Genomic DNA, 27,032 nt, shown 5'->3' with positions numbered 1-27,032 from the left:
GAGACTGAAAAGGACTGCAGATGCTGTTGGATTCTGACCTCCCTGCACTCGAAGTGGATTTTTTGGAGCTACAGAAGCCCAATTGGCGCGCTCTCAACGGCGTTGGAAAGTAGACATCCTGGGCTTTCCAGCAATATATGATAGTCCATACTTTGCTCAAGATTTGATGGCCCAAACCGGCGTTCAAAGTCAACCTCAGAATTCCCAGCGTTAAACGCCGGAACTGGTACCAAAGTGGGAGTTAAACACCCAAACTGGCACAAAAGCTGGCGTTTAACTCCAAGAAGAGTCTCTACACGAAAATGCTTCAATGCTCAGCCCAAGCACACACCAAGTGGGCCCGAAAGTGGATTTTTATGTCTTTTACTAATCTTTGTAATTCTTAAGCTACTAGTTCCCTATAAATAGGACCCTTTACTATTGTATTTTTTCATCTTTGGATCTTTGGATCTTAGATCATCTTTTGATCATTTTGTATCTTTAGATCACTGGGGGCTGGCCTCACGGCCATGCTTGAACCTTGTTCTTATGTATTTTCAACGGTGGAGTTTCTACACACCATAGATTAAGGTGTGGAGCTCTGCTGTACCTCGAGTATTAATGCAATTACTATTGTTCTTCTATTCAATTCAGCTTGTTCTTATTCCAAGATATCACTTGTTCTTCAACTTGATGAATGTGATGATCCGTGACACTCATCATCATTCTCACCTATGAACATGTGACTGACAACCACCTCCGTTCTACCTTAGATTGGGTGGATATCTCTTGGATTCCTGATACACGACGCATGGTTGATCGCCTGACAACCGAGCGCTCGCCTGACAAACGAGCCAGCCATTCCATGAGATCAGAGTCTTCGTGGTATAAGCTAGAATTGATGGCGGCATTCAAGAGAATCCGGAAGGTCTAAACCTTGTCTGTGGTATTCTGAGTAGGATTCAATGATTGAATGACTGTGACGTACTTCAAACTCGCGATTGTGGAGCGTTAGTGACAGACGCAAAAGAATCACTGGATTCTATTCCGACATGATCGAGAACCGACAGCTGGATAGCCGTGCCGTGACAGGGTGCGTTGAACATTTCCACTGAGAGGATGGGAGGTAGCCACTGACAACGGTGAAACCCTTGCATACAGCTTGCCATGGAAAGGAGTAAGAAGGATTGGATGAAGACAGTAGGAAAGCAGAGAGACGGAAGGGACAAAGCATCTCCATACGCTTATCTGAAGTTCTCACCAATGAATTGCATAAGTATCTCTATCTTTATCTTTATGTCTTATTCATATATCATCCATAACCATTTGAGTCTGCCTGACTAAGATTTACAAGGTGACCATAGCTTGCTTCATACCAACAATCTCCGTGGGATCGACCCTTACTCGCGTAAGGTTTATTACTTGGACGACCCAGTGCACTTGCTGGTTAGTTGTGCGAAGTTGTGTTTATGCCATGGTATTGAGCACCAAGTCTTTGGGGCCATTACTAGGGATTATTTGAGTTGTGAAAAGTAGTGATCACAATTTCGTGCACCAGTTACCTCAGATCTATATCAACTTTGCTACTATGATTAAAACTCAGTTTTCCAAGGTCATTAAGGTTTTCCGACATGATAATGCTATGGAATACCGTGATTCTAAACTCTTAGCCTTTCTTGCAGAACAGGGTACTTTGTCTGAGTTTTCTTGTCCTGATACGTCTTAACAAAATGGTAGAGCTAAACGCAAACACCGTCATATTCTTGACTTCGTCTGTGCAATGCTCCTTTCTTCTTTGTGTCCTGAGCGTACTTGGGGTGAAGCTGTTCTTACTGCTGTTCATGTTATCAATAGACTCCCTTCTTCTGTTCTTGGTAATGTTACTCCCTTTGAGCGTCTTTATCATACCTCCCCAGATTATAGTTCTCTTCGAGTTTTCGATTGTGTATGTTTTGTTCTTCTTCAACCTCATGAATATAGTAAACTTGAACCTCGGGCTCGTATGTGTTATTTCCTTGGTTATGGCACTGAACACAAGGGTTATTATTGTTGGGATCCTCTCTCTAAATGTATTCGTATATCTCGTCATGTTGTCTTCTGGGAGCACCACATGTTTTCTCGATTCTCATCCTTTGAGTCCATTCCTACTACTCAGTCACCTTTGTTTACTAACCTCAATGTTGATCTTTTTTCTAGTGATAATTCTACAGATTTTATCTTGAGTGACCCTCCACAGTCTCCTGTTCTTCCGCCTTCTCCATCTCCTGATGATTCCAGACCGGACGATGATCCTGCTCCTACCGTCATGCCTCCTCCTCCCGCTCGTTCTTCTAGGGTAAGGAATCCACCTCCTCGTCTTCTTGATTACCATTACTTTTCTACTATCCTTCATCAACATGAACCTAAGTCATTCAGAGAAGCCTCCTCAAATCCAAATTGGCAACAAGCAATGCAAGAAGAAATACAGGCACTTGAAAAAGAACACACTTGGGATTTGGTTGATCTTCCTTCTGATCAGGAAGTTGTGGGCAGTAGGGTATACAAGATCAAGACTCGCTCTGATGGCTCTATTGACCGTTATAAGGCCCGCTTGGTTGCTTAAGGTTGTACGCAAGAGTATGGTATTGATTATGAAGAGACTTTTGCTTCTGTCGCTCGTCTTACGTCTGTTAGAGCTCTTCTTGCCATTGTCGCGGTTAAAAATTGGTCTCTTAGTCAGATGGATGTGAAGAATGCATTTCTTAATTGGAATTTGAAAAGAAAGTCTATATGAAACCACCTCCGGGATATCCTTGTCCTTCTAATAAGGTTTGTCTCCTTCGCAAGGCAATTTATGGACTTAAGCAAGCTCCTCGTGAATGGTTTGACAAGTTCAGCACTACCATATGCAATCTTGGTTTTACTTCTAGCCCTCATGAGAATACCCTCTTCATTCGTAAAAGCGAACGTGGAGTTGTTCTTCTACTTTTGTATGTTGATGACTTGATCATTACTGGGGATGATGTTGATGGTATCTCTGATATCAAGGCTTCACTTCACCGTACCTTTGAGATGAAAGATCTTGGTTCTCTCAGCTATTTTCTTGGTCTCGAGGTCATCTCCACCGATGATGGCATCTATCTCTCTCAAGCTAAGTATGCTTCAGATCTTTTTGCTCGCATTGGGATTACAGATAGTCGTACCGAGTCTACTCCTTTTGAGCCTAATGTTCGATTTACCCCTATGGATGACACTGTTTTGGATAATCTGACTCTCTATCGATAATTAGTTGGCGGTCTTGTCTAGTTGACTGTCACCCGACCAGACATCGCCTATTCAATTCATGTACTTAGCCAGTTCTTGTTAGCTCCTCGTACTACTCACTATGCGGCAGTTCTTCGCATTCTTCGCTACATCAAAGGTACTCTATTTCATGGCCTTTGTTTTTCTGCCCATTCCTCTTTGTCTCTTCAGGCTTACTCCGATGCTGATTGGGCTGGTGATCCCATTGATCGTCGTTCTACTACTGGTTATTGTTTGTTTCTTGGCGACGCTCTCATTTCTTGGCGTGCTAAGAAGCAAACGTTCACTGCTCGCTCAAGCACAGAAGTTGAGTACAGTGCCCTCGCTGACACCACTACTGAAGTTATCTCGGTTCGTTGGCTTTTCGAAGATCTAGGTACTCCTCAGTCGTCCCTTACTTATATTTTTTGTGATAATCGCAGTGCTATTCAAATCGCCCATAATGATGTGTTTTATGAACGCACCAAACACATTGAGATTGATTGTCACTTTGTTCGGCAACGTATCCTTATTGATGCTGTTCGTCTCATTGTTGTTAGAACACTAGATTAGACTGCTGATATCTTCACGAAAGCTCATCACCCGACTCGTTTCTGGACTTTGTTATCCAAACTCAAGTTGATTTTCTTATCTCCCACTTGAGTTTGAGGGGGGATGTTAGAGAATCATTAGAATCAATTTATATCAATTAGTATCGTCTATATTTATATAGTATATCTGTGTATTAATTGTAGGATTCTATGCCTTTATTATTCTGATTCATTTAGCACCTATAAATTTTCCTTGTATATTGTACCTTGGATCACACTCAATAATACACTTTTCAGATTACTCTCTCAGTCTCTTGTTTCTAACACTGGTTATTTGTAATGTATGTGCAGAAAATACCTGTGAGCGAGCGTACTATTCCTATTGCAGTATTTGAAACAAAAAACTGATAAAATGTCTTGTTTTATGATTAACAAATAACAATTCTATTCTTCTTTGCATTTTAAATAAGGAAGCGTTATTTGCATAATGTTTGCAGAAGTAATGAAGTACTATGTTCGAAGATGGTGCAACAACCCTTTATGTCATGGCAATGCTTCTTAGGATTTGTTACTGACTTACTGGGATTGGTTTATAATCTAATTTGATGTAACATAGTTATAGACTTGTAATATTTTTTGTTGTTTAAATTTATAATATGATGTATTATTTTTTTAAAAAAATTATGTATTAATATTTTGAGTTTAATAAAATATCTCATTTTATAGTAATTAATTTGTATATTTATATTATGCATAATAATAATAATTGTTGGCACAAATAATTGAGATTCTAAAAAAAAGTAGTTCGTTAGTTCTAAAAAGATAAGTATAATATAATTAAAAAAAGTCTTAAAGTTTTAGTGGCATAGTAATGGCAAATAAAATTAAATAATATTACCATTTTAGAATTATTTTTAGTGGCCATATAAATTGTCAAAAAAATGGATTTTGGCAGCAATAGTAATGACCATTAAAAATGAATAACATTGTAATTTTGGAATTATTTTTTGTGGTCATATAAATTGCCAAGAAAATGGTCGCTAATAATTATATACTTTTTGCAGCTATTAAAAAAGTCTTTACCGGTAAATGTTATAATTGCCGCTAAAATCTTTTAGCGACAAATTATAAGACGGCTAATGTTTAATTGTTAGTAAATGTATTAGCGGCTATTTTTATTGCTGCTAAAACCGTTAAAAGTTATTTTTCTTGTAGTGATTACACACATGAGAAGATATGACTTAATAATAATGTTATGTCTACATCATTCACTCTATTCACTATTCATGAAAATTTAATATTAGGATAACATTGAATTCATTTGAAACTTTTGGGATAGAAATAGGATATTTAAAATGTTATGGACCAAATTAAAATTTGTTCCAAATTTTAAGAACTAAAATAGTACTTTATCCTATTTTATAACACAACAAGAGTGCTTAACAGTTAAAAGTAGAGTAAACTCTCAAATAGTACCCGAAAGTTCGTGGCACTGACAAAATAAACTCCAAAATATGCTAATGATAAATAAGTTTTGAAGGATTTAAATATATGTAAAAAAAAATTAAATACTAAATATATATTTTAAAAGATGACTTTGGCTATTAGATTTTGATACAAATCTCTTCTATTATATAAAAATTGAGTAAATCCTCATTTTGGTCCCTGAGATTCACGCGATTATTCATTTTGGTCCATGAAATTCTAAATTACTTATTTTGGTCCTCCAGATTCAAGTCCAGGCACCAATATGATCCCTCAATTCTTTCCGTGCTGAGATTGCACCCTCCTTTCCACGTTGGATGATGAGTAAACGACATCGTTTACTTTTGGCGTCCAAACAAGTTATAAACGAAGAATAGTAGGGGTAGAGAAGAAGACGAATACTTTATTTTGGGTCTCCATCGTTTCTTCTCTCTTTATATACAAAATGATGACATTTTTGACTTGTTTGGGTGCTAAGGATAAATGACGTCGTTTACCCATCATCCAATGTGGTAGGAAAGATGTCATCTGAGCACTCCGTTAGCCTAATCATCACCGAAAAGAATTGAGGGACCACATTGGTGTCTAAACTTGAATTTGAAGGACCAGTATAGGTAATTTTGAATTTCAAGGACCAAAATGAGTAATCGCGTAAATCTCAGTGACCAAAATGGGTATTTAGTCTATAAAAATTAGATTTTTGCATTTAATAACGGAGCTGACGTGTCATGCTTTTGAGAGTGTTTTTCGATTTATTTCTTTTAACTCATTAAATACAAGTTATTACGATAAACTAACTATATCAACTAATTAATTTGATTAGATATTTAAATATCATATAATTTATTATAGTTTATATCAATTTGATTTTGTAATATTTCCTAATTTATTTATTTTAATATTCTGTTAGTATTTTTTAATTTATTTTTTTAATTTATTAAACTAAATTTATTGTGTGTACTAATTAATTAATTTATTAGTCATTAAAATAATAAATCTATGAATAAAATAGGCAATTGAGATATTTTTAATTAATAATTAAATCAAATCAAATCAAATCATATATATTGAATTAAATTCAAATCATGTGAATTAAAGACTAAATTAAAATAAGATAATTTCTTACTTATTCAAGTTGAGTTAAATAAATACAAATTAATTTTGTTCGATAATCATAGTTGTCTGGTCTGCTATATATAGATGGTCACACAAAATTATAAGAATCGTGATTTTTATCGCTCTTGTTATTTCAACTCTTCTTTTCTTCTTTTTTTTTCTTTATGTATAATTTTTTTATGTATAAATGTATACCTAAAATGAGAAAGTAATGATGAGTATTTTATTGATTGTTTATTTGGTGAATCTATCTATCTACTTAATATACTAAAACTGGATTTTCTCCCGACTTATGATGGTGAGGTATCACTTTCTCGTGAATTCATTTTCCCTCCAAAATGATTGCATTATTCTCTCTTCTAAATTTATTTTAGAAAATATCTTTAATTAATATAATTATATTATAATTAGTATTTAATGAATGATACATAATTATACTAATTTAAGAAATTATTTTTATTATAATTATATCAAATTAATATTTAATGTATTATTAAACTACTTATCAATTAATTAAAAATATTTTTAATTATTTTATTTATAATAATAATAATAATAATAATAATAATTATTATTATTATTATTATTATTATTATTATTATTATTATTATTATTATTATGTCTGATTTATTGAAAATGTAAATTACTAAAACCGATTAATATAAAAAAACTAATAACCTTTTCAATAATAATAATAATAATAATAATAATAATAATAATAATAATAATAATATGTCTGATTTATTAAAAATATAGATTACTAAAATCGATTAATATAAAAAAAACTAATAACCTTTTGAATGAAATATGTTAAAATTTTTAACCTAAAATAATTATATCATTAATATCAAGTGATAGTAATAAATATTTATCAAAAAATATTTAAGAAAAAATATATTTAAATTATAATAATATTGATAAAATATAACCTTTACCCTTTTATATTTTACGTAATATATTTTAAATTTTTAATTAAAATATAACTTTTCATGATATATTACAAATAATCGAATTATAAAATATATCACGTAATAAATATAATTTTAACCACATTAAATGCCAAAGATATTTATTAATTTTAACAAATATTTTAATCAAGTATATTTATTCATATATTCCTAAACGATATATGTTATGAATTTTATATTATATAAATTTTATAATCTATACTAATAAAATATTTTAAAAAAATATCATTTCTGATATCTTTAAATATTTTTTGCGTTTTTTGATATTAGTAACTAAAAACCCTCTATATTTTTTATATTTATAATAAATATTGAATGTAAAAAATAATATTAATTGTTATATATTTTATTTATTTACAGTTATAACTAAATTTGGTGTAATTATAATAAGTTTCTATAATTATAATCATTTGTATCTGTTTCATATATAGTAATAATATTACATATTTATATATCTCCTCTTTTATCTCTTTTCTAAAAATATTAGCATATAATTAATATAGATAACATATATACTTAGTAAGTATTTTTATTTATATAATTTTTTTAATTGTAGCAAGTATCACTATTAAAAATTCATACCGTGTACAATTAGTGTGTGTATATAAGTCGTGATAGTGAATTGTTATAATTATTTATCATCTAGAAAATTCATACCTCAGACATAGTTTTTTTTTGTTTATTATTTTTCATACCTAATGACTACTAGTTATGATTCTATCAACAGTATTACCTATGGTAGATTATGTAATTAAAAAGTTTGGAAAATAAAGGCAAGGATTATAAAATTATGGAAAGTCCCATCTAAATTTGACAAGAGTAAGATGGCTTACCTAGAAATGTTAGTTTCTCATGAATGATAAGGTAAGTTGATTATTTTCCATGACTTTTTCAAGTGATGCTAGGTCCACTTTATAAATATTTTTTGTACGTATTTTAAGTTTATTTGATAAGTAAACCCTTGCACGAATCAACAATAGTGCGATTTAATAAAGTTATAAGTGCTAATAATCTTTATTTTTAATTTGTTTTACAGTGTGATAAAATTCATTGTTCAATAAAAAATTATTTGGCAAAGATGTTTGAGAATGATCTGATCGAGGGGAAGGTTTATGTCTTCTCAAATTTTCTGATTAAGGAATCAAGCAAAATTTATCTTCCGACTGCACACGTGTGTAGAATAACTTTTAAGAAGAAGTCACATATAATAAATATGGTCGATGATCATAAAATTCCTGACAATCATTTCAATTTTTACGATCATGCTGATATATTGAGATAAACAAATAAAAAATCTAACTTATTTGGTACGTAGTTAATTTGTATTATTATTATTATTATTATTATTATTATTGTTATTATTATTATTATTATTATTATTATTATTGTGTTGTTCATCTATTTATCTTTAATTTCATGTTTTTAATTTTTTTTTAATTAGATGATATTGGACTCTTGACCGGAAAAAGTGAACTTATATCATCATGGTCAAAAATAGGAAAAAGTGGCCATTACACTGTGATTGATCTCCATGATTTATATTATGTGAAGATTTAAAATTTTACAATTAGAATTTGTTTTGTAACAATCATCTATTCATATGCAAAATTTTTAATTTTTTATTTTTTTATTATATATTAGTACTTATTTCTTTTAATTTTTGCTTTTTCTGAAATGAAGAAAAAATAAGATGCATACTTTGAAATCAATTTGTTACTCAATTATTTAATTATCTTCGTGATCACCAAGCAACTGAATACATACTTATTATCCAATTTACAAAATTCAACAAGGATATTAGTAAGCATATTAATTTAACCTTTTATTTAACATATTTATTTATATTATATTTGATATCATTGTTATATTTATTTTTATGAATATCTTTTTAAAAAATATTATTAATATTAACAATGATGTATTAAATAAATATTTTAAAAATAACTGTAGCCCATAAAAAAATAAAAATTAACTTAAATAGATATTACAAAAAATACATCTATAGAGCTTTTTTTTTTAATACCGGATACAATCTAAAATCTAAATAGACTCCATTTAGCCCAAAAACTCTCTAATCCACCCAAGTCCAATCACAAACAGAGCAAACACTCCCTAACCCAACCATTCAGTGATTTAACTCCCTCACCTACCCTCATAATTTTACCTTCCCCTCTTCCCTTGAAAAATCACGTTATTGGGGTAGTAATTCCCCTCACTTACTATCAGATACCTGGCGGCTACTCAATTACCTGAAGAAGAAGCCCATCCTGTGTGCTTGCCATCGTCGCCCCATTCTAGAACCGCTGTCATTGCGTCTTACCGCTCCGTATTCGCGTGCGCCCTTTATTACTAGGACATGTAATCCAGAATGGAATGAGATAAAAAGAGAAGTAACACCTCAAGGACTCCATGCAGAAGATAGGCCAGACATCTTATGTAGAATATTCAAGTTGAAGCATTTATAAACGATGGTGTTATTATCTATACATTAAAAAAAATTCTGTATTTAAACTTAAGTCATTTACCTGTTTGTGTGGTATATTGTAGTGTGAAATTACTTTCAATTTGTGTTGTGCAATGATATTATGGTCTAATTTAAGCTTTTATTTTAGAACTGTGTTATGATTTTATTTCATCATTTTCTCTTAGATATCAAGTTGACGTATTTTTATTTGTTATGATTGAAATAGATGTGATATAAAATTTACAAAAAAAAAAACTCTCACACTCAATTTATTTTATTGTAGTCTTCTATCTTTTCTATTTCTTTTTATTTTCTTCTTATTCATTTTATTTTTTTTTAAATATTATATAATAATTTATTGTAATTTATACCAATTAATTAATTATAATTAATTATATCAGTTAGTTTAATTTATTAATTTATAATATGCATGATAAAATAGATCCTTTGTTACTTATAACATTAATTCTTCTAAAATCTAAATCTGAATAATTATATTTTTACTTTTTGTTATGAACAAAATATTATTAATAATGAATAATAATTAACCACTCATACTTTTAATCAAGTTTTTGGATGATTTTTATATTATTAATATTAATTATTGATTATTTTATGAAGATTACACATGAACTCTTTTTTCCTCTCAAATAAATTTATTCTAATTATATTACAATTAGCTCATGAATAATGCATGCTTATATTAATTTAAGAAAATATTTTTATTATAATTATATCAAATCAATATTCAATGCATTATTAAACTAATTATCAATCATCAATATTTTTAATCATTCTAATTATATTAATTGATATAGTTCTAATTCTTATTCATGTGCAATAAGTTTATTAGTAGATAATTAGTGCACACATTAATGATGACTCATTTAATTTGATATCAATTAGATAATAATAATAATAATAATAATAATAATAATAATAATAATAATAATAATAATAATAGAAAAAGTCTAGACAGGTACATGCATCGTATTTTAAAAAAGTAAAACATATTTTAAAAAGATTAGGATATCAATAATAAATTGTGATCGATATCAATATTAATAATTAATTTTTATACTACTAAACACTACATGTGGTGTTTCTTTTGTGGTATAAAAAGGTTATGATTCATAATATTTTTATGAAATTATATTGTGTGGACACAAGATTAATTATTTAACAAATTAAATTATAATTAATATATTTTATTTTCTACTCCTATTTTTATTCATGAATTATTTTATTTTTTATATTTACAGTAAATATTGAATATAAAAAATATTAATTGTTATATATTTTATTTATTTAGAGTCATAATTAAATTTGATATAATTGTACCAAGTATCTACAATTAATAGTAACATGATACTATAATTTTAAGTTGTATAATATAATAAAAAAGAATTTAGCAATTTATATCTGCTGTAATAATATTATATATTTATATATCTCTTCTTTTAGCTCTTCCCTAAAAAGATTGTCATATAATTAATGTAGAAAATATATATTGAGCAAGTATCTTCATTATTGAATTAATTATAAAGGTTAATAAAACACGATAGCATAATTTTTACCTGATTGTAACAAGTATCTCCATTAAAAATACTGGCTAATTATTACCGTGTATAATTAATGTGTATGTATGTATGTAATAGTAAAATTTTATAATTATTTATCATTTAGAAAATTCATAATTCTGACATTGTTCTTCTTCTATTTTTTATTTTTCATACCTAATGGCTAGCTAAGATTCTATCAATAGTATTATCTTGGTAGATTATGTGATGAAAAAGTTTGAAAAATAAAGGCAAGAATTATAAGTGTCATACCCGATCTAATCGAAATTAATTGAATAATAAGTTAAGTAGGAGCGAATATGGTTGGAAGATTTGGCAATTGAAATTTGATGATTTAAATATGATATTTGGATTCAGTGAATTTTTCTGAGTCGGAAGACATAGTTTTCTGCGTAAAAGCGCGCAGTGAAATTTTGACCGGCAGTACCGGCTGAGACCTGTTTGGTACTGCAGCTGAGAAAATTGATTATGAGTAAATAGGATTAAGAAATGAAGAATTATAATTAAGGGAGGTAGAAATATTTGAAGTGCAATTTAGAGCGCTAATCTTAAAGGTTTTGGTCCAAAATTGGGCCAACGGACAAAAATAAGTGAACCGAGCCTAAGTGGGCCCAAGACCCAACATATATAAACATAAGTTATGAGTATTTCAACTCATTTTACCCAAAAAGGAAGGGTTGGAGCGCTGAAATTGAGAAGAGAGAAGAGAAGAGAGAAAACCTAACTCTCTTTGATCTTCAAACCACCATAACTTGAGCTACGGAGCTCCGATTGACGAGTCGTTTGCGGGCACGCGTCGCTCTTCTCATCATCTACAATTCTATCTAAGTTTTCTGGTGAGTATTCTATTCATCTCTGCCCAGTTTTCAAAATTCTCTACTGTTATACGTTTTTGGGTAGTTAGTGTTGAAATCTTGTGATTTTGGGTATTTAGAGATACTCCAACATGGATTTCAAGTGGGTTCTATCCTTAATTCATATGGACTGAGGTAAGAAGTACTCAAACCCTTGTGATTTATCATTTTTATGAGCCCTAGGTTGATGTATGTATGTGATATTGGTTATGTTAGTGTATTTGGTGATTTTGATGCACGATTGGGAGGTTGGTGTTGTTTGTGGAGCTTTGCTGTGGCTTGGAGCTAAGGGTTGGTTGAGACTTCCATAGAAGAGGCTCAATTAGTTTGGCTACAAGAGGTACGATTTAAGTTTCATTTAAATACCGTGTGGTATGATGAGAATTCCTAGGCTAGATGCCCTCTAGGATTAAGTTTGGATTGTGTAAATGGTTGGTGCTAATATGTATAGTTGGTATGTAATGTGAATTAATGATTGGGTTGAGAATTGTGTGGCCTTGTATGCTTGGTGTATTGAGAATTTGATGTATTGGGTAATGAGTATTGATTTGTGGTTTATGCATTTAAATTGTGAAATTGGGCCGGAGGCCGTGAATTTTGGGCCGAAGGCCAGAAAGAGGTAAGGAAGGTAAGTTGATGTGTGCATTGTATGATGACACAAGTGATTGGATGAATTTTAGATAATGAATATATGAATGATTGGTTTGGTTATTGACTAATAAGGTTTGAGAAGTTGAAGTGTGGAATTTGGTAATTTTGGGTGAAATTGTATAGATGAGGTATGTTTAGTTTTGGTTGAGATATATTATGTGGTCATATATGTGATCATAATTATTGATGCCTTGATGGTATGATGATGCATGAGAGATATGTATGTTGTGATATATGCTTGAGAAATGATTAAGGTTGATTTGTGGGTGAAATCATGTGATAGTGAGTATGATATTGATTATGTATAATGATGATTGATTGGAAATAGTATTATTGGAAATTGAGAGGAGGAAGGATGTATGACATGTTAATGTGTTTGTAATTTAGCCATTTGTTTGAAATGGGTAAAAATGGCTATATGGCGATTTTGTGAATTGTGGTAAGGTGTTAGTATATGAGTTGAGGAGGTTTAATGTCGATTTTGGTATACTTTGATTGATTTCAAAGAAAAGGGATAAATTGGCATGTTTTGGTTGATTTTGAAAAGAGTTGAAAATGGCTTGTTTTGAAAATGGCACTTTGTGGTTTTGAGTGAAAACATAGTTTTTGGGCATACTTTGACGGGACATAACTTGAACTGCAGATTTCTATTTTGTGCCAAACTTGTTTAGAAGTGAAATTGGATTCGGGATGTCCATGTCATTTGAAGAACGGGTGAAAAACGATTTAAAATGAGAAAGTTATGTCCGTCAGAAGATTGGGGGTTGAATCTGTGAATTCTGCAGCTTTTAACTTAGAAAATTTTTAGCAGAATGACCTTCTACGCGTAGGCACACTTGGCGCGTACACGTCGTTCTTCAAGAAGGCACCATCCACGCATGCGCGTGGTGTGCGCGTGCGTATCGATGCGCTGCACCTAATGTCCAGCCATTTTCCCGAGAGTTGTGCCCGTTTTGTGCCTGGGGCGCAAATGCACCCACGCGTACGCATGGCTGACGCGTAAGCGTCGTCTGACTGTGTTTCAATCCGCGCGTCCGTGTGTATGACGCATACGCATCGATGAGCTTTTTGGCCATCCACGCGTGCACGTGAAGTACGCGTGCGCGTTGCCTTGTTTTCATGCCAAAGTTGATTTTGAGTTTTAAAAGCTAAATCTCATACTTCTAAGCCTCCGATCTCACCCCTTATGTATTAAATCATTATGATATGCCTAGCAATGAGAGAGGAGCTAGGGGATGTGGTAACTTGCGAGTGAAGCAAGGGAAAAGTTATGATCAATGATGATCAACGATGATTATATGAGATATGGAGGATGACGGTGGAAGTACCGTGTATGCCATGAGCCGAAGGGCTATATTTATTGATAAATAGCTGGTTCTTGATTGAACCATAAGCCGGATGGCTGAGTTATTGTCGGGTTACGACAAAGCCATTACTGATTATGGCTGAGTATAAATGCATATATGATTAATGACTGAATGTGTTAAATGGATAATAATGGAAAATGTTGAAATGTGATGTGTAACCCCGGGTAGTAGGCAGTGGCGTTGTCCACTTGCTCCGGATATGAGACGGAAAAGGATGTTTATGATAAATGAGTTTAATTATGGAGTTTTGAATGAATGTATTTGTGATACCTGGGTGGTAGTAAGGGTTGTGGTTCGTCCCACTTGCTCCAGGTTAATGTTTGAGATTTGATAACAATAATGATTGCTTTTAAACTGAACGAATGTATGTTTTGAGATCCTGAGCAGTAGCAAGGGTTGTGGTTCGTCCCACTTGATCCAGGTCAGAGATTGTGACGCCTGGGTAGTAGCGACAGTAGTGGTGAATCTACTCGCTCCAGGTTGAGCTTTTAAACACCTGCCTGGGTAATAGCCGCAGTAGTGGTTATTCCACTGGCTCTGGGTTGAGCGGGTAGTAGCAAGGGGGTTGTAGCTCAAACCTACTTGCTCCGCAAGGGGTGTTTCTGTCCAATGGTTAGCTACCAGGACATGTCGGGTTGGCTATATAACCGACAGATGATATCATCAGCCATAGGGCAAGCATACATCATTTGCATATGTTTGAATTGTTTGGGTTTGCCTATTTATTTTGGATTTCTACATCATATATGCTATGTTACCTGATTATGTGCTACTTGTTATAGTTGTACCTTATTTGTGTATTACTTGCCTGTATTGCTTGTGTTTGTACAACTGAGAGTCCTCTCATGCTGGTGTCGGTGGATGTTGAGGGTTGTTCTTGATGAGATAATTTGAGCTCCCTGGATAGACGCAGTGATGTGGTTTCACTAGCTCCAGGTGAGGGTATGACGTATTGATACAGAATTGCTGAGGTAGAATAACTGGTGATGGTTTTGTTTATGATTCTGAGTCTGATTCGTGGAAGAGTCAGCGAGTTGGGAAACATGTGAAGCATGAATTAGTTTTAGCACTCCTTTATGACAGTTGCCTATTCATGGATTAGCGAGAACCTAGGATGGATAATTGTTGAAGAAGTTTAGGATGCTTAGTGAGTTTTTATTGCAGTGCATTGTTTTTATTTGGCACTTTTACCGTACTAGGAACCCATGGGCCCGGGGTTCTCATTCCGTATATATCTCTTGTTTTTCAGATACATGTCCAGGTGCTCAGAAGTGAGCTGTGGTTCGTCTGAGAGACGGCGAAGATCTTTATTTTCTCTACTTTGTGTTTTGCTTAGAATCTCTCCACCTTTGTTTTGAAAAGATTATATTATGTATTGAACTCTTTTGAACTTGCCTATAGAGGCTCTCATGTTTCCTTTGGGAGAGATTAGGATATACTGTTGTCAACTACTTTCTTATTGTACCCTAGCCGGCCTAAACTTCGCAGGTCGCGACTAGTGGCCATTTACTTATGTTATATATATCTATCTGTTATCTATCTCTTAATCTCCTTTATGCCTTGTCCGTATATCGCTTTCGGCTTCACGTTTTATCTTTTTGTTGTCGAAACGTGAGTGATACGTCTTCGCGATTTTATTTCTACTCTTTTCAGGCTTCTCGATTAATACTCCTTTCGAATTTACCTATATTTATATATTAAAAATCCACCTGAGAGTCGTACCACCGTAATATCATTGACTTATGACTCGAGCATAAGGAGTTGAATATTAGGGTGTTACATTATGGTATCAGAGCAGTTCATCCTCGTGAGCCTGAGGGATGGAACTGCTTATGCTTCAATGCATACTCTGAGTCTGTGCCTGTGCTAGTTAGGGTATCTAACCGAGACATCTAGCATGAAGTCCATGAGTGTACCTTTGGAACCTTGAAGCATTATACTTCCGATATTGAGACTGATCAACTTGATATCAATTGTTTGGTGTGTATTGGAACCAGATGGCGCCTCGTGGACCCGGTCGGGGATGTGAGAGAGATCGTACTAGTACGCAGGAACCAGAAATCAACCCGAATAACCTGGTAAACCTTATGGCGGCGTTGGAGAATATGGCTACTGCTATGCAGGCCACTGTGGAGGCTCTTGGGCAACAGATAAACAATAATGGCAATGGCGGAAGGGAAGCTCAGGGCGCGATGACACTGGCAACTTTCTTAAAGGTTAATCCACCTAATTTCAAGGGAACCACCAAATCCGACTGAAGCCGATACCTGGTTTCAGGCTATGGAGCGAGCACTACAAGCACAGTTGGTACCCGAGGAGCAGTGTGTTGAATTTGCTACCTATCTGCTTACTGGGAAAGCATTGCATTGGTGGCAAGGGGCCCGACACCTCCTGCAGTAGGGGGATGATCCTATCACTTGGGATGCCTTCCAGGTGGAATTCTATAAGAAGTACTTTCCAAATTCCACCAAGACAGCCAAGGAATTGGAGTTACTGTAGCTGAAGCAAGGTGCTATGTCCTTATCTGAGTATATAGACAAATTTGAGGAGTTATTCAGGTTTTTCCACATGTGTCAGGGAGTTCCGGGAGACTTCGAGGAATGGAAATGCATTAAGTATGAAGGAGGGCTCCGGAGCGACATCCTAAGTTCAGTGGGACCAATGGAGATCCGAACTTTTCAGAGTTGGTAAATAAGAGCAGAATTGCTGAAGAGTGTGTGAAGAGGATGGTTGCAGAGAAAGGAAGTCATAGAGAGCACAACCAAGGATTCGAACCAAGGGGTCGAGAATTTAAGGAGAGAGGATACATACAACACTTTCCCCAAGGACGGAATAACTTTGCGACGAGTGAGGAGTCCCAAAGAAACGGTAAAGGAAAGCGGACAGCGGCTTCTTCTGATGTTTCGAGCTGTCAGAGATGTGGAAGTCATCACCCAAATAGGCCGTGCCGATTGGGGTTAGGTGTATGTTACAAGTGCGGGTTACCAGGGCATGTATCAAGAAATTGCCAACAAGGAAATAGTCAGGATGCGGGCCGATTGCGACAGTAAGATTGAGGTAATTGCAATAATCAGGCTTAAAGGACAGGGCGTGATTTTATAATACCGCCTGTACAGTAAAACTGGGAATGTCGAGCTTAATATTAGACTGAGAAGCAAACTGGATGGTCCGAGTAAGGATTTGCCTTAATACAAATGGATAAATGCCTGTGATGTAAATGATTTTCTGTTGAGAATGATGTGTTGTGTTTGTTATATAGTTGGTTAATTTCTGGATTTTTGGTGAAATGGATTGAACTCGTGACTTTTAGTTTCTTTGATTTAAATAGATAAGAAATGGTCCTAAATGATGGATTTGGAAACGTTGATTTGAAATGCCAGTCATGCTAAGTTGTGGTTGAGTACTTGAGGAAGTAAGTGATAGAGCTAGTACTAGACGAGAGATCAGAATAAAGCAGCAGGAACTTGCAGAAGCAGTAACACAGGATAGCTACGAATAGGAGTTGTAAAAGTTTACTATAATGTCTTAATTTTGAATACTAGAAGGGTTAAACGGGTTATTGCAAGTAATAATCCCCAAATAGTTGGAATTGATTGCAGCTGCGAGCTTTGATGGTTCTAAAGCGGATGAGAAAATTGTCATTGATGCATAATTGGATTTAGATTATGAGAGAGTGCAAGTTGTCGTGTTTGAGAGATGAGTACTATGATGTTTGATCATAGTGACCTTGGATTTAGATTGAGGTTTATAATGATCGGTTTTGAAAGATGAATGTGTAAACCATTAAATTGAAATGCTGATGTGGTACTTAGATTGGTTTGAGGAAACCCGTGACGGGTGGTAGACTCTAGTTTTTAGGAGAGGTGCTGTCAAGATTTCCCAAGAATTTGAAAGAGTGTTGGTTATAGTTTCGAGAATGATCTTTGATTGATTATAGTGATGTGGAATGATGGCTATGATTAACGATGATGGAAATATTATTGATGACATGATTTGAGATTTAATAGGGTGTGAGTTGATGAGACGATAAAAGTAAAGAACGAGGCTGTTGAGCGGCATTGAACAAATGACCGAGACCCTCGGAGATAGAGAAATCAGAGCGCGGCAACGGAAGCGCGTAGAGTAAAAAGACATTGGAACTGTTATGCGTTGGATATAAAGGAAGACTATGCTCGCGTACTCGCAGTGATTGATGGAATTTTCGAGGGCGAAATTTCTGTTAGGGGGTAGAATGTAATACCCGGTCTAACCGAAATTAATTGAATAATAAGTTAAGTAGGAGCGAATATGGTTGGAAGATTTGGCAATTGGAATTTGATAATTTAAATATGATATTTGGATTCAGTGAATTTTTCCGAGTCGGAAGACATAGTTTTCTGCGTAAAAGCGCGCAGTAAAATTTTGACCGGCAGTACCGACTGAGACCTGTCTGGTACTGCAGCTGAGAAAATTGATTATGAGTAAATAGGATTAAGAAATGAGAAATTATAATTAAGGGAGGTAGAAATATTTGAAGTGCGATTTAGAGCGCTAATCTTAAAGGTTTTGGTCCAAAATTGGGCCAACGGACAAAAATAAGTGAACCGGGCCTAAGTGGGCGCAAGATCCAACATATATAAACATTAGTTATGAGCATTTCAGCTCATTTTACCCTAAAAGGAAGGGTTGGGGCGCTGAAATTGAGAAGAGAGAAGAGAAGAGAGAAAACCTAACTCTCTTTGATCTTCAAACCACCATAACTTGAACTACAGAGCTCCGATTGATGAGCCGTTTGCGGCCACGCGTCGCTCTTCTCATTCTCTACAATTCTATCTAAGTTTTGTGGTGAGTATTTAATTCATCTCTGTCCAGTTTTCGAAATTCTCTACTGTTACACGTTTTTGGGTAGTTAGTGTTGAAATCTTGTGATTTTGGGTATTTAGGGATACTCCAACATGGATTTCAAGTGGGTTCTATCCCTACTTCATATGGGCTGAGGTAAGAAGTGCTCAAACCCTTGTGATTTATCATTTTTATGAGCCCTAGGTTGATGTATGTATGTGATATTGGTTATGTTAGTGTATTTGGTGATTTTGATGCACGATTGGGAGGTTGGTGTTGCTTGTGGAGCTTTGGTGCGGCTTGGAGCTAAGGGTTGGTGGAGACTTCCATAGAAGAGGCTCAATTAGTTTGGCTACAAGAGGTACGGTTTAAGTTTCATTTAAATACCATGTGGTGTGATGAGAATTCCTAGGCTAGATGCCCCTAGGATTAAGTTTGGATTGTGTAAATGGTTGGTGCTAATATGCATAGTTGGTATGTAATGTGAATTAATGATTGGGTTGAGAATTGTGTGGCCTTGTATGCTTGGTGTATTGAGAATTTGATGTATTGGGTAATGAGTATTGATTTGTGGTTTATGCATTTAAATTGTGAAATGGGGCCAGAGGCCGTGAATTTTGGGCCGGAGGCCAGAAAGAGGTAAGGAAAGTAAGTTGATGTGTGCATTGTATGATGACACAAGTGAGTGGATGAATTTTAGATAATGAATATATGAATGATTGGTTTGGTTATTGACTAATAAGGTTTGAGAAGTTGAAGTGTGGAATTTGGTAATTTTGGGTGAAATTGTATAGATGAGGTATGTTTGGTTTTGGTTGAGATATATTATGTGGTCATATATGTGATCATAATTATTGATGCCTTGATGGTATGAGTTGAGGAGGCTTAATGTCAATTTTGGTATACTTTGATTGATTTCAAAGAAAAGGGATAAATTGGCATGTTTTGGTTGATTTTGAAAAGAGTTGAAAATGGCTTGTTTTGAAAATGGCACTTTGTGGTTTTGAGTGAAAACATAGTTTTTGGGCATACTTTGACGGGACATAACTTGAACTGCAGATTTCTGTTTTGTGCCAAACTTGTTTAGAAGTGAAATTGGATTCGGGATGTCCATGTCATTTGAAGAACGGGTGAAAAACGATTTAAAATGAGAAAGTTATGTCCGTCAGAAGATTGGGGGTTGAATCTGTGAATTCTGCAGCTTTTAACTTAGAAAATTTTTAGCAGAATGACCTTCTACGCGTAGGCACACTTGGCGCGTACACGTCGTTCTTCAAGAAGGCACCATCCACGCATGCGCGTGGTGTGCACGTGCGTATCGATGCGCTGCACCTAATGTCCAGCCATTTTCCCGAGAGTTGTGCCCGTTTTGTGCCTGGGGCGCAAATGCACCCACGCGTACGCATGGCTGACGCGTAAGCGTCGTCTGACTGTGTTTCAATCCGCGCGTCCGCGTGTATGACGCATACGCATCGATGAGCTTTTTGGCCATCCACGCGTGCACGTGAAGTACGCGTGCGCGTTGCCTTGTTTTCATGCCAAAGTTGATTTTGAGTTTTAAAAGCTAAATCTCATACTTCTAAGCCTCCGATCTCACCCCTTATGTATTAAATCATTATGATATGCCTAGCAATGAGAGAGGAGCTAGGGGATGTGGTAACTTGCGAGTGAAGCAAGGGAAAAGTTATGATCAATGATGATCAACGATGATTATATGAGATATGGAGGATGACGGTGGAAGTACCGTGTATGCCATGAGCCGAAGGGCTATATTTATTGATAAATAGCTGGTTCTTGATTGAACCATAAGCCGGATGGCTGAGTCATTGTCGGGTTACGGCAAAGCCATTACTCATTATGGCTGAGTATAAATGCATATATGATTAATGACTGAATGTGTTAAATGGATAATAATGGAAAATGTTGAAATGTGATGTGTAACCCCGGGTAGTAGGCAGTGGTGTTGTCCACTTGCTCCGGGTATGAGTCGGAAAAGGATGTTTATGATAAATGAGTTTAATTATGGAGTTTTGAATGAATGTATTTGTGATACCTGGGTAGTAGTAAGGGTTGTGGTTCGTCCCACTTGCTCCAGGTTAATGTTTGAGATTTGATAACAATGATGATTGCTTTTAAACTGAACGAATGTATGTTTTGAGATCCTGGGCAGTAGCAAGGGTTGTGGTTCGTCCCACTTGCTCCAGGTCAGAGATTGTGACGCCTGGGTAGTAGCGGCAGTAGTGGTGAATCCACTCGCTCCAGGTTGAGCTTTTAAACACCCGCCTGGGTAATAGCCGCAGTAGTGGTTATTCCACTGGCTCTGGGTTGAGCGGGTAGTAGCAAGGGGGTTGTATCTCAAACCTACTTGCTCCGCAAGGGGTGTTTCTGTCCAATGGTTAGCTACCAGGACATGTCAGGTTGGCTATATAACCGACAGATGATATCATCAGCCATAGGGCAGGCATACATCATTTGCATATGTTTGAATTGTTTGGGTTTGCCTATTTATTTTGGATTTCTACATCATATATGCTATGTTACCTGATTATGTGCTACTTGTTCTAGTTGTACCTTATTTGTGTATTACTTGCTTGTATTGCTTGTGTTTGTACAACTGAGAGGCCCCTCATGCTGGTGTCGGTGGATGTTGAGGGTTGTTCTTGATGAGATAATTTGAGCTCCCTGGGTAGACGCAGTGATGTGGTTTCACTAGCTCCAGGTGAGGGTATGACGTATTGATACAGAATTGCTGAGGTAGAATAACTGGTGATGGTTTTGTTTATGATTCTGAGTCTGATTCGTGGAAGAGTCAGCGAGTTGGGAAACATGTGAAGCATGAATTAGTTTTAGCACTCCTTTATGACAGTTGCCTATTCATGGATTAGCGAGAACCTAGGATGGATAATTCTTGAAGAAGTTTAGGATGCTTAGTGAGTTTTTATTGCAGTGCATTGTATTTTTTGACACTTTTACCGTACTGGGAACTCATGGGCCCGGGGTTCTCATTCCGTATATATCTCTTGTTTTTCAGATACAGGTCCAGGTGCTCAGAAGTGAGCTGTGGTTCGTCTGAGAGACGGCGAAGATCTTTATTTTCTCTACTTTGTGTTTTGCTTAGAATCTCTCCACCTTTTTTTGAAAAGATTATATTATGTATTGAACTCTTTTGAACTTGCCTATAGAGGCTCTCATGTTTCCTTTGGGAGAGATTAGGATATACTGTTGTCAACTACTTTCATATTGTACCCTAACCGGCCTAAACTTCGCAGGTCGCGACTAGTGGCCATTTACTTATGTTATATATATCTATCTGTTATCTATCTCTTAATCTCCTTTATGCCTTGTCCGTATATCGCTTTCGACTTCACGTTTTATCTTTTTGTTGTCGAAACGTGAGTGATACGTCTTCGCAATTTTATTTCTACTCTTTTCAGACTTCTCGATTAATACTCCTTTCGAATTTACCTATATTTATATATTAAAAATCCACCTGAGAGTCGTACCACCGTAATATCATTGACTTATGACTCGAGCATAAGGATTTGAATATTAGGGTGTTACAATAAGGTTATGGACAGTCTCATCCAAATTTGACAAGAGCAATACGGCTTACATAGAAATGGTTCTAATGGATGTTAAGTTAGCTGATTATTTTTCATGATTCTTTTAAGTGATGCTAGGTTCAATTTATAAATATTTTTTGTTCGTGTTTTAAATTTATTTGATAAGTAAACCCTTACAATCAAAGATAGTGTCATTTAATAGCTTTATAAGTGCTAATAGCTTTTATATTTAATCTGTTTTACAGTATGATAAAATTCACTCATAAAGAATTATTTGGCAAAGATGTTTGAGAATGAACTGATTGAGGGGAAGGTCAATGTCTTCTCAGATTTTGTGATTGAGGAATCAAGCAAAATTTATCTTCTGACGGTATACGTATGTAGAATAACTTTTAAGAAAAAGTCACTTATAATAAATACGGTTGATAATCATAAAATTCCTAACAATCATTTCAATTTTCTTGCTCATGTTGACATATTAAAACAAACAAATAAACAATCCAACTTATTTGGTACGTAGTTAATTTCTATTAATCTACACAAAACAGTTTTTTATTTTATTTTAATTTTTGCCAAGAAATTATATGATAACATCATTTTATCGATAACATAAATTTTAATAGTTTATTTATACAAATGTTTAAAATTGTATTGCGACTTTTTAAAAAGTATATCCTTTTATTAATATATTGTTAGTTTTATTGTTTAATATAAAATAAATTGGTAAATTTTTTTAATTTATAAATTTATTATGTTATTCCTTTATTTGTCCTTAAAAGTTATTCTACACACTAACATTGATATAATGTTGTTTCAGGTATATATTTTGCAAACATCAAAGGATAGTGTTGAGTTGTTATTCAGTGGGTTTAAATTATTTATTGTTTTTTGCAGAACTTTCTGCATTAGGATTCTCTATTAATTTGTTGTTCATTTTGAGCTGATTTTGATATATTCTTACTACACAGTAAACCAACATATAAAACTTTGTTGGTGGATTTAAGTATTACTAGATTATTTATGGTCATATTGAGTATATATGTCTAATTTATTGAAGAAAGTCGATTACTAATATTGATTAATAACTATTTTATAGTTAATACAATTAATACTATATTAAGAAAAAAATAATATATAACATATTTTTTTTATGAATTAAAAAAATTATAATTCAAATTAATTTTAACACAACAACTTAAAATTATAATTTCAATCTTATCACGTGCATGACACGGGTTATTACACTTGTATATCTTAATTTTTCAAAGTGGCTGATGTATTTTTTATAGTATTAGATAGAAGAATTTTTGTCAAAATGAATATACCCATGGTAATAAAATTTTTTTCAATTATTATATTTTTATGTCAGTCATGTAAATTCTTTGAAGGCACAAGATAATAAAATAGGTTGGCTTTAATATCATTAGAAGCTAAATTTAATGGTTCAAATAAGCACTACTAATTATGTTAAAAAAGTAATTTTGTGATAATAATGTGATTTACATAAATTTTTTCGAATAAATTCATTTCAAAATGTAAAAACTAGACTTAATTACACTAAAATTTTAAAGGTAATATAGAATTTGGCAACAAAATTAACATTCATTAAGGAAATAAATTTATTTATGGCTATTTTCTAATTATAAATAATAACAAGACTTATGAAAAAATATTAATATCATTATTCTTATCAATTAAATCATAATATTAGGTAGTTGATGATTTTATAGGCAGAAATTATTAAGTAATTATGTAAAAAATTAGCAATGAACAAGCAATAAGGATTCAGAAAAAATTTATTATATAATACCAATTTCATAATTAAAATATGTCACATGTCATATTCTTATATATTCTATTTATTATCTATTCTATCATATAAAAATAAAGTTTCTGCACTTAATGATGGAGTTGACGTAACATACTTATGAGAATCTTTAACGTTTTATTTCTTTTAACTCATTAAATATAATTTATTATAATAAATTAACTATATCAACTAATTGATTTAATTAGATATTTAAATATCACATAATTTATTATAATTTATATCAATTTGATTTGGTAGTATTTTTTAATTTATTTCTTTTAATATTCTGTTAGTATTTTTTAATTAATTTTTTTAATTTATAAAATCAAATTAATTATAATAATTATCTATAATAATTAATTAATTAGATTAATTAATTAATCATTAAAATAATAAATCTATATAAAATAGGTTTTCGAGATATTTTTTACTAATAATTAAATCAAATCAAATCATATTTATTGAGTTAAATTTAAATCATATGAATTAAGGACTAAATTAAAATAAGATAATTTTTTACTTATTCAAATTAAATGCAATAAATAAAATTAATTTTGTTAGATAATCATGGTCTTCTGGTCTTCTATATATAAATAGCCACACAAAATTATAAAAATCATCATTTTTATTGCTTTTGCTATTTCAACTTTTTTTTTATGTATAAATATACTCAAAATGAGAAGGTATAGATGAGTGTTTCATTAATCGTTTGTTTGACAAATATTATAGTATGAAATGGTCTCAATTTAGGCATTTTACCGCTGTCGATGAAAGTTGAACCTGTAGTAATTCAGGGTGACCATGATATTTTTTGTAATATATTATTAAAATGAATATACCCATTGTAATTAACTTTTTTTGTTAATCTGTTATCTTTTACCTAACAAACAATATCCATATTGAATATATTATTTTCATCAGAAGTCATACATAATTGATTGATAATTCTATATATAAAAATACTCATGTAGTAACTAAATACTATATTATTATTTTGCTAAAGTTAATTCTCCTATGATTATGCAAATATATAGCACTATCAAGTAAAAGTTGATTGGATTACATTTATTTCCAATGAAGTAGGTGATCTTTTAGGCCTAATTACGGTCAAAGTTGAGTAAAGTTTGAAAAATATTAACAATACAAATACTTTTTATTTTTGATACACAATAATAAATATAAATTAAAACTAATATTGTTTCATACAAAATTATAAAATGTATAACATACTCAAAACATATCCAATCCATATTAACTGTCATTGTTTATCAGTTACATTAAGATAAATATGGTTATTAAAAAAGATTAAAATTAACTTAAATATACACAATATTATTTCATACTTTTTATTTTTATTTTATTATCATAAAAAAGTCATACATATTATAAGAGAATCTCATCTTTTTACCAATGGTTCTTCCATGCAATGATTTCTATAAAGAAAAAAGGCATAATAATATTGTGTTTGGCAATTAAGAATATATGAAATTTTGAAAGGTTGAAACATAGGTCCAGTCCTTAACATATTCGTAAACAAAGTGTAGAGTAGATAAAAAGATAGCTAGCTAATAAAGAATAAATGGTTAAAGCTTTCTCAATACTAACAGTCGTAGTGTATGATAGGTGTTTTATAATTTTTTTGGATTTGATTGTTTCTTTATTATTATATGTTGTTCTGTTTAATTTATGCTAAAAAGACTTATGATAATCATCTTATCATGGTAGTGTAAAAGTTGTAGGTATTATATTTACTTTGTATGTTTTTAAATTTTATGTCCTTGATGAATATTTGTGATTGAGTAATTATTAAAAAAAAATTGGTTTAATATCTATTTTATATTCTATTTAAATTATAATAGTGAGTAAATATTTTTTTTCATAATAAATAATACAAATTTTTCATAAAAACAACATTTAAATAATTGTAAAATTAGGTTATATCACAGATGATGATAAATATCTTGGCATTAGATCTGCTATAAAACAATTTTTTAGGCATATTATATTATATTATATTATATAATTTAGTTATATTTTTCTTATCTTTAATCTATATTATTTAGATTGACATGTTTCTAAAAAGGTTATTTAATTTTTTTAAATTATTAAATCAAATCAGTTATAAACTAATTAATTAGGTTGATTAAATATCTAGATATCTTATCATTTAATATAATTTAATTTATATAAATACATGACTTTTATAGTTTTATTATTTATTGTAATAAATTTTAGAGATAATTTTTACAAGTTATAACTTATTTTTTATCTGCATATTCAAATTTTAAGAATAATTTTTTTAATTTTGTATTTATAAATAAATTATTTTTTACTTTAATATATGAATTTTTTCATTGTGCAATTCGTTATAACAAAAATAAATTAATTTATGAAAATTTAAACTTGAGCGCTTGCTATGGTTAAACTCAAACTTTAATTTATTTTGTCATATTATTATATAAATATTAAATTTTTTAATTAAACACTTATTTGGTTATGAAATAATATTATATGTTACTTTCATATTGGTAATTAAATTTCAGTTACTACACAAATATTATA

This window comes from Arachis stenosperma, chromosome 4, assembly GCF_014773155.1.
Source record: "Arachis stenosperma cultivar V10309 chromosome 4, arast.V10309.gnm1.PFL2, whole genome shotgun sequence".
NCBI lineage: Eukaryota > Viridiplantae > Streptophyta > Magnoliopsida > Fabales > Fabaceae > Arachis > Arachis stenosperma.
This window is presented reverse-complemented; position numbering follows the sequence as displayed.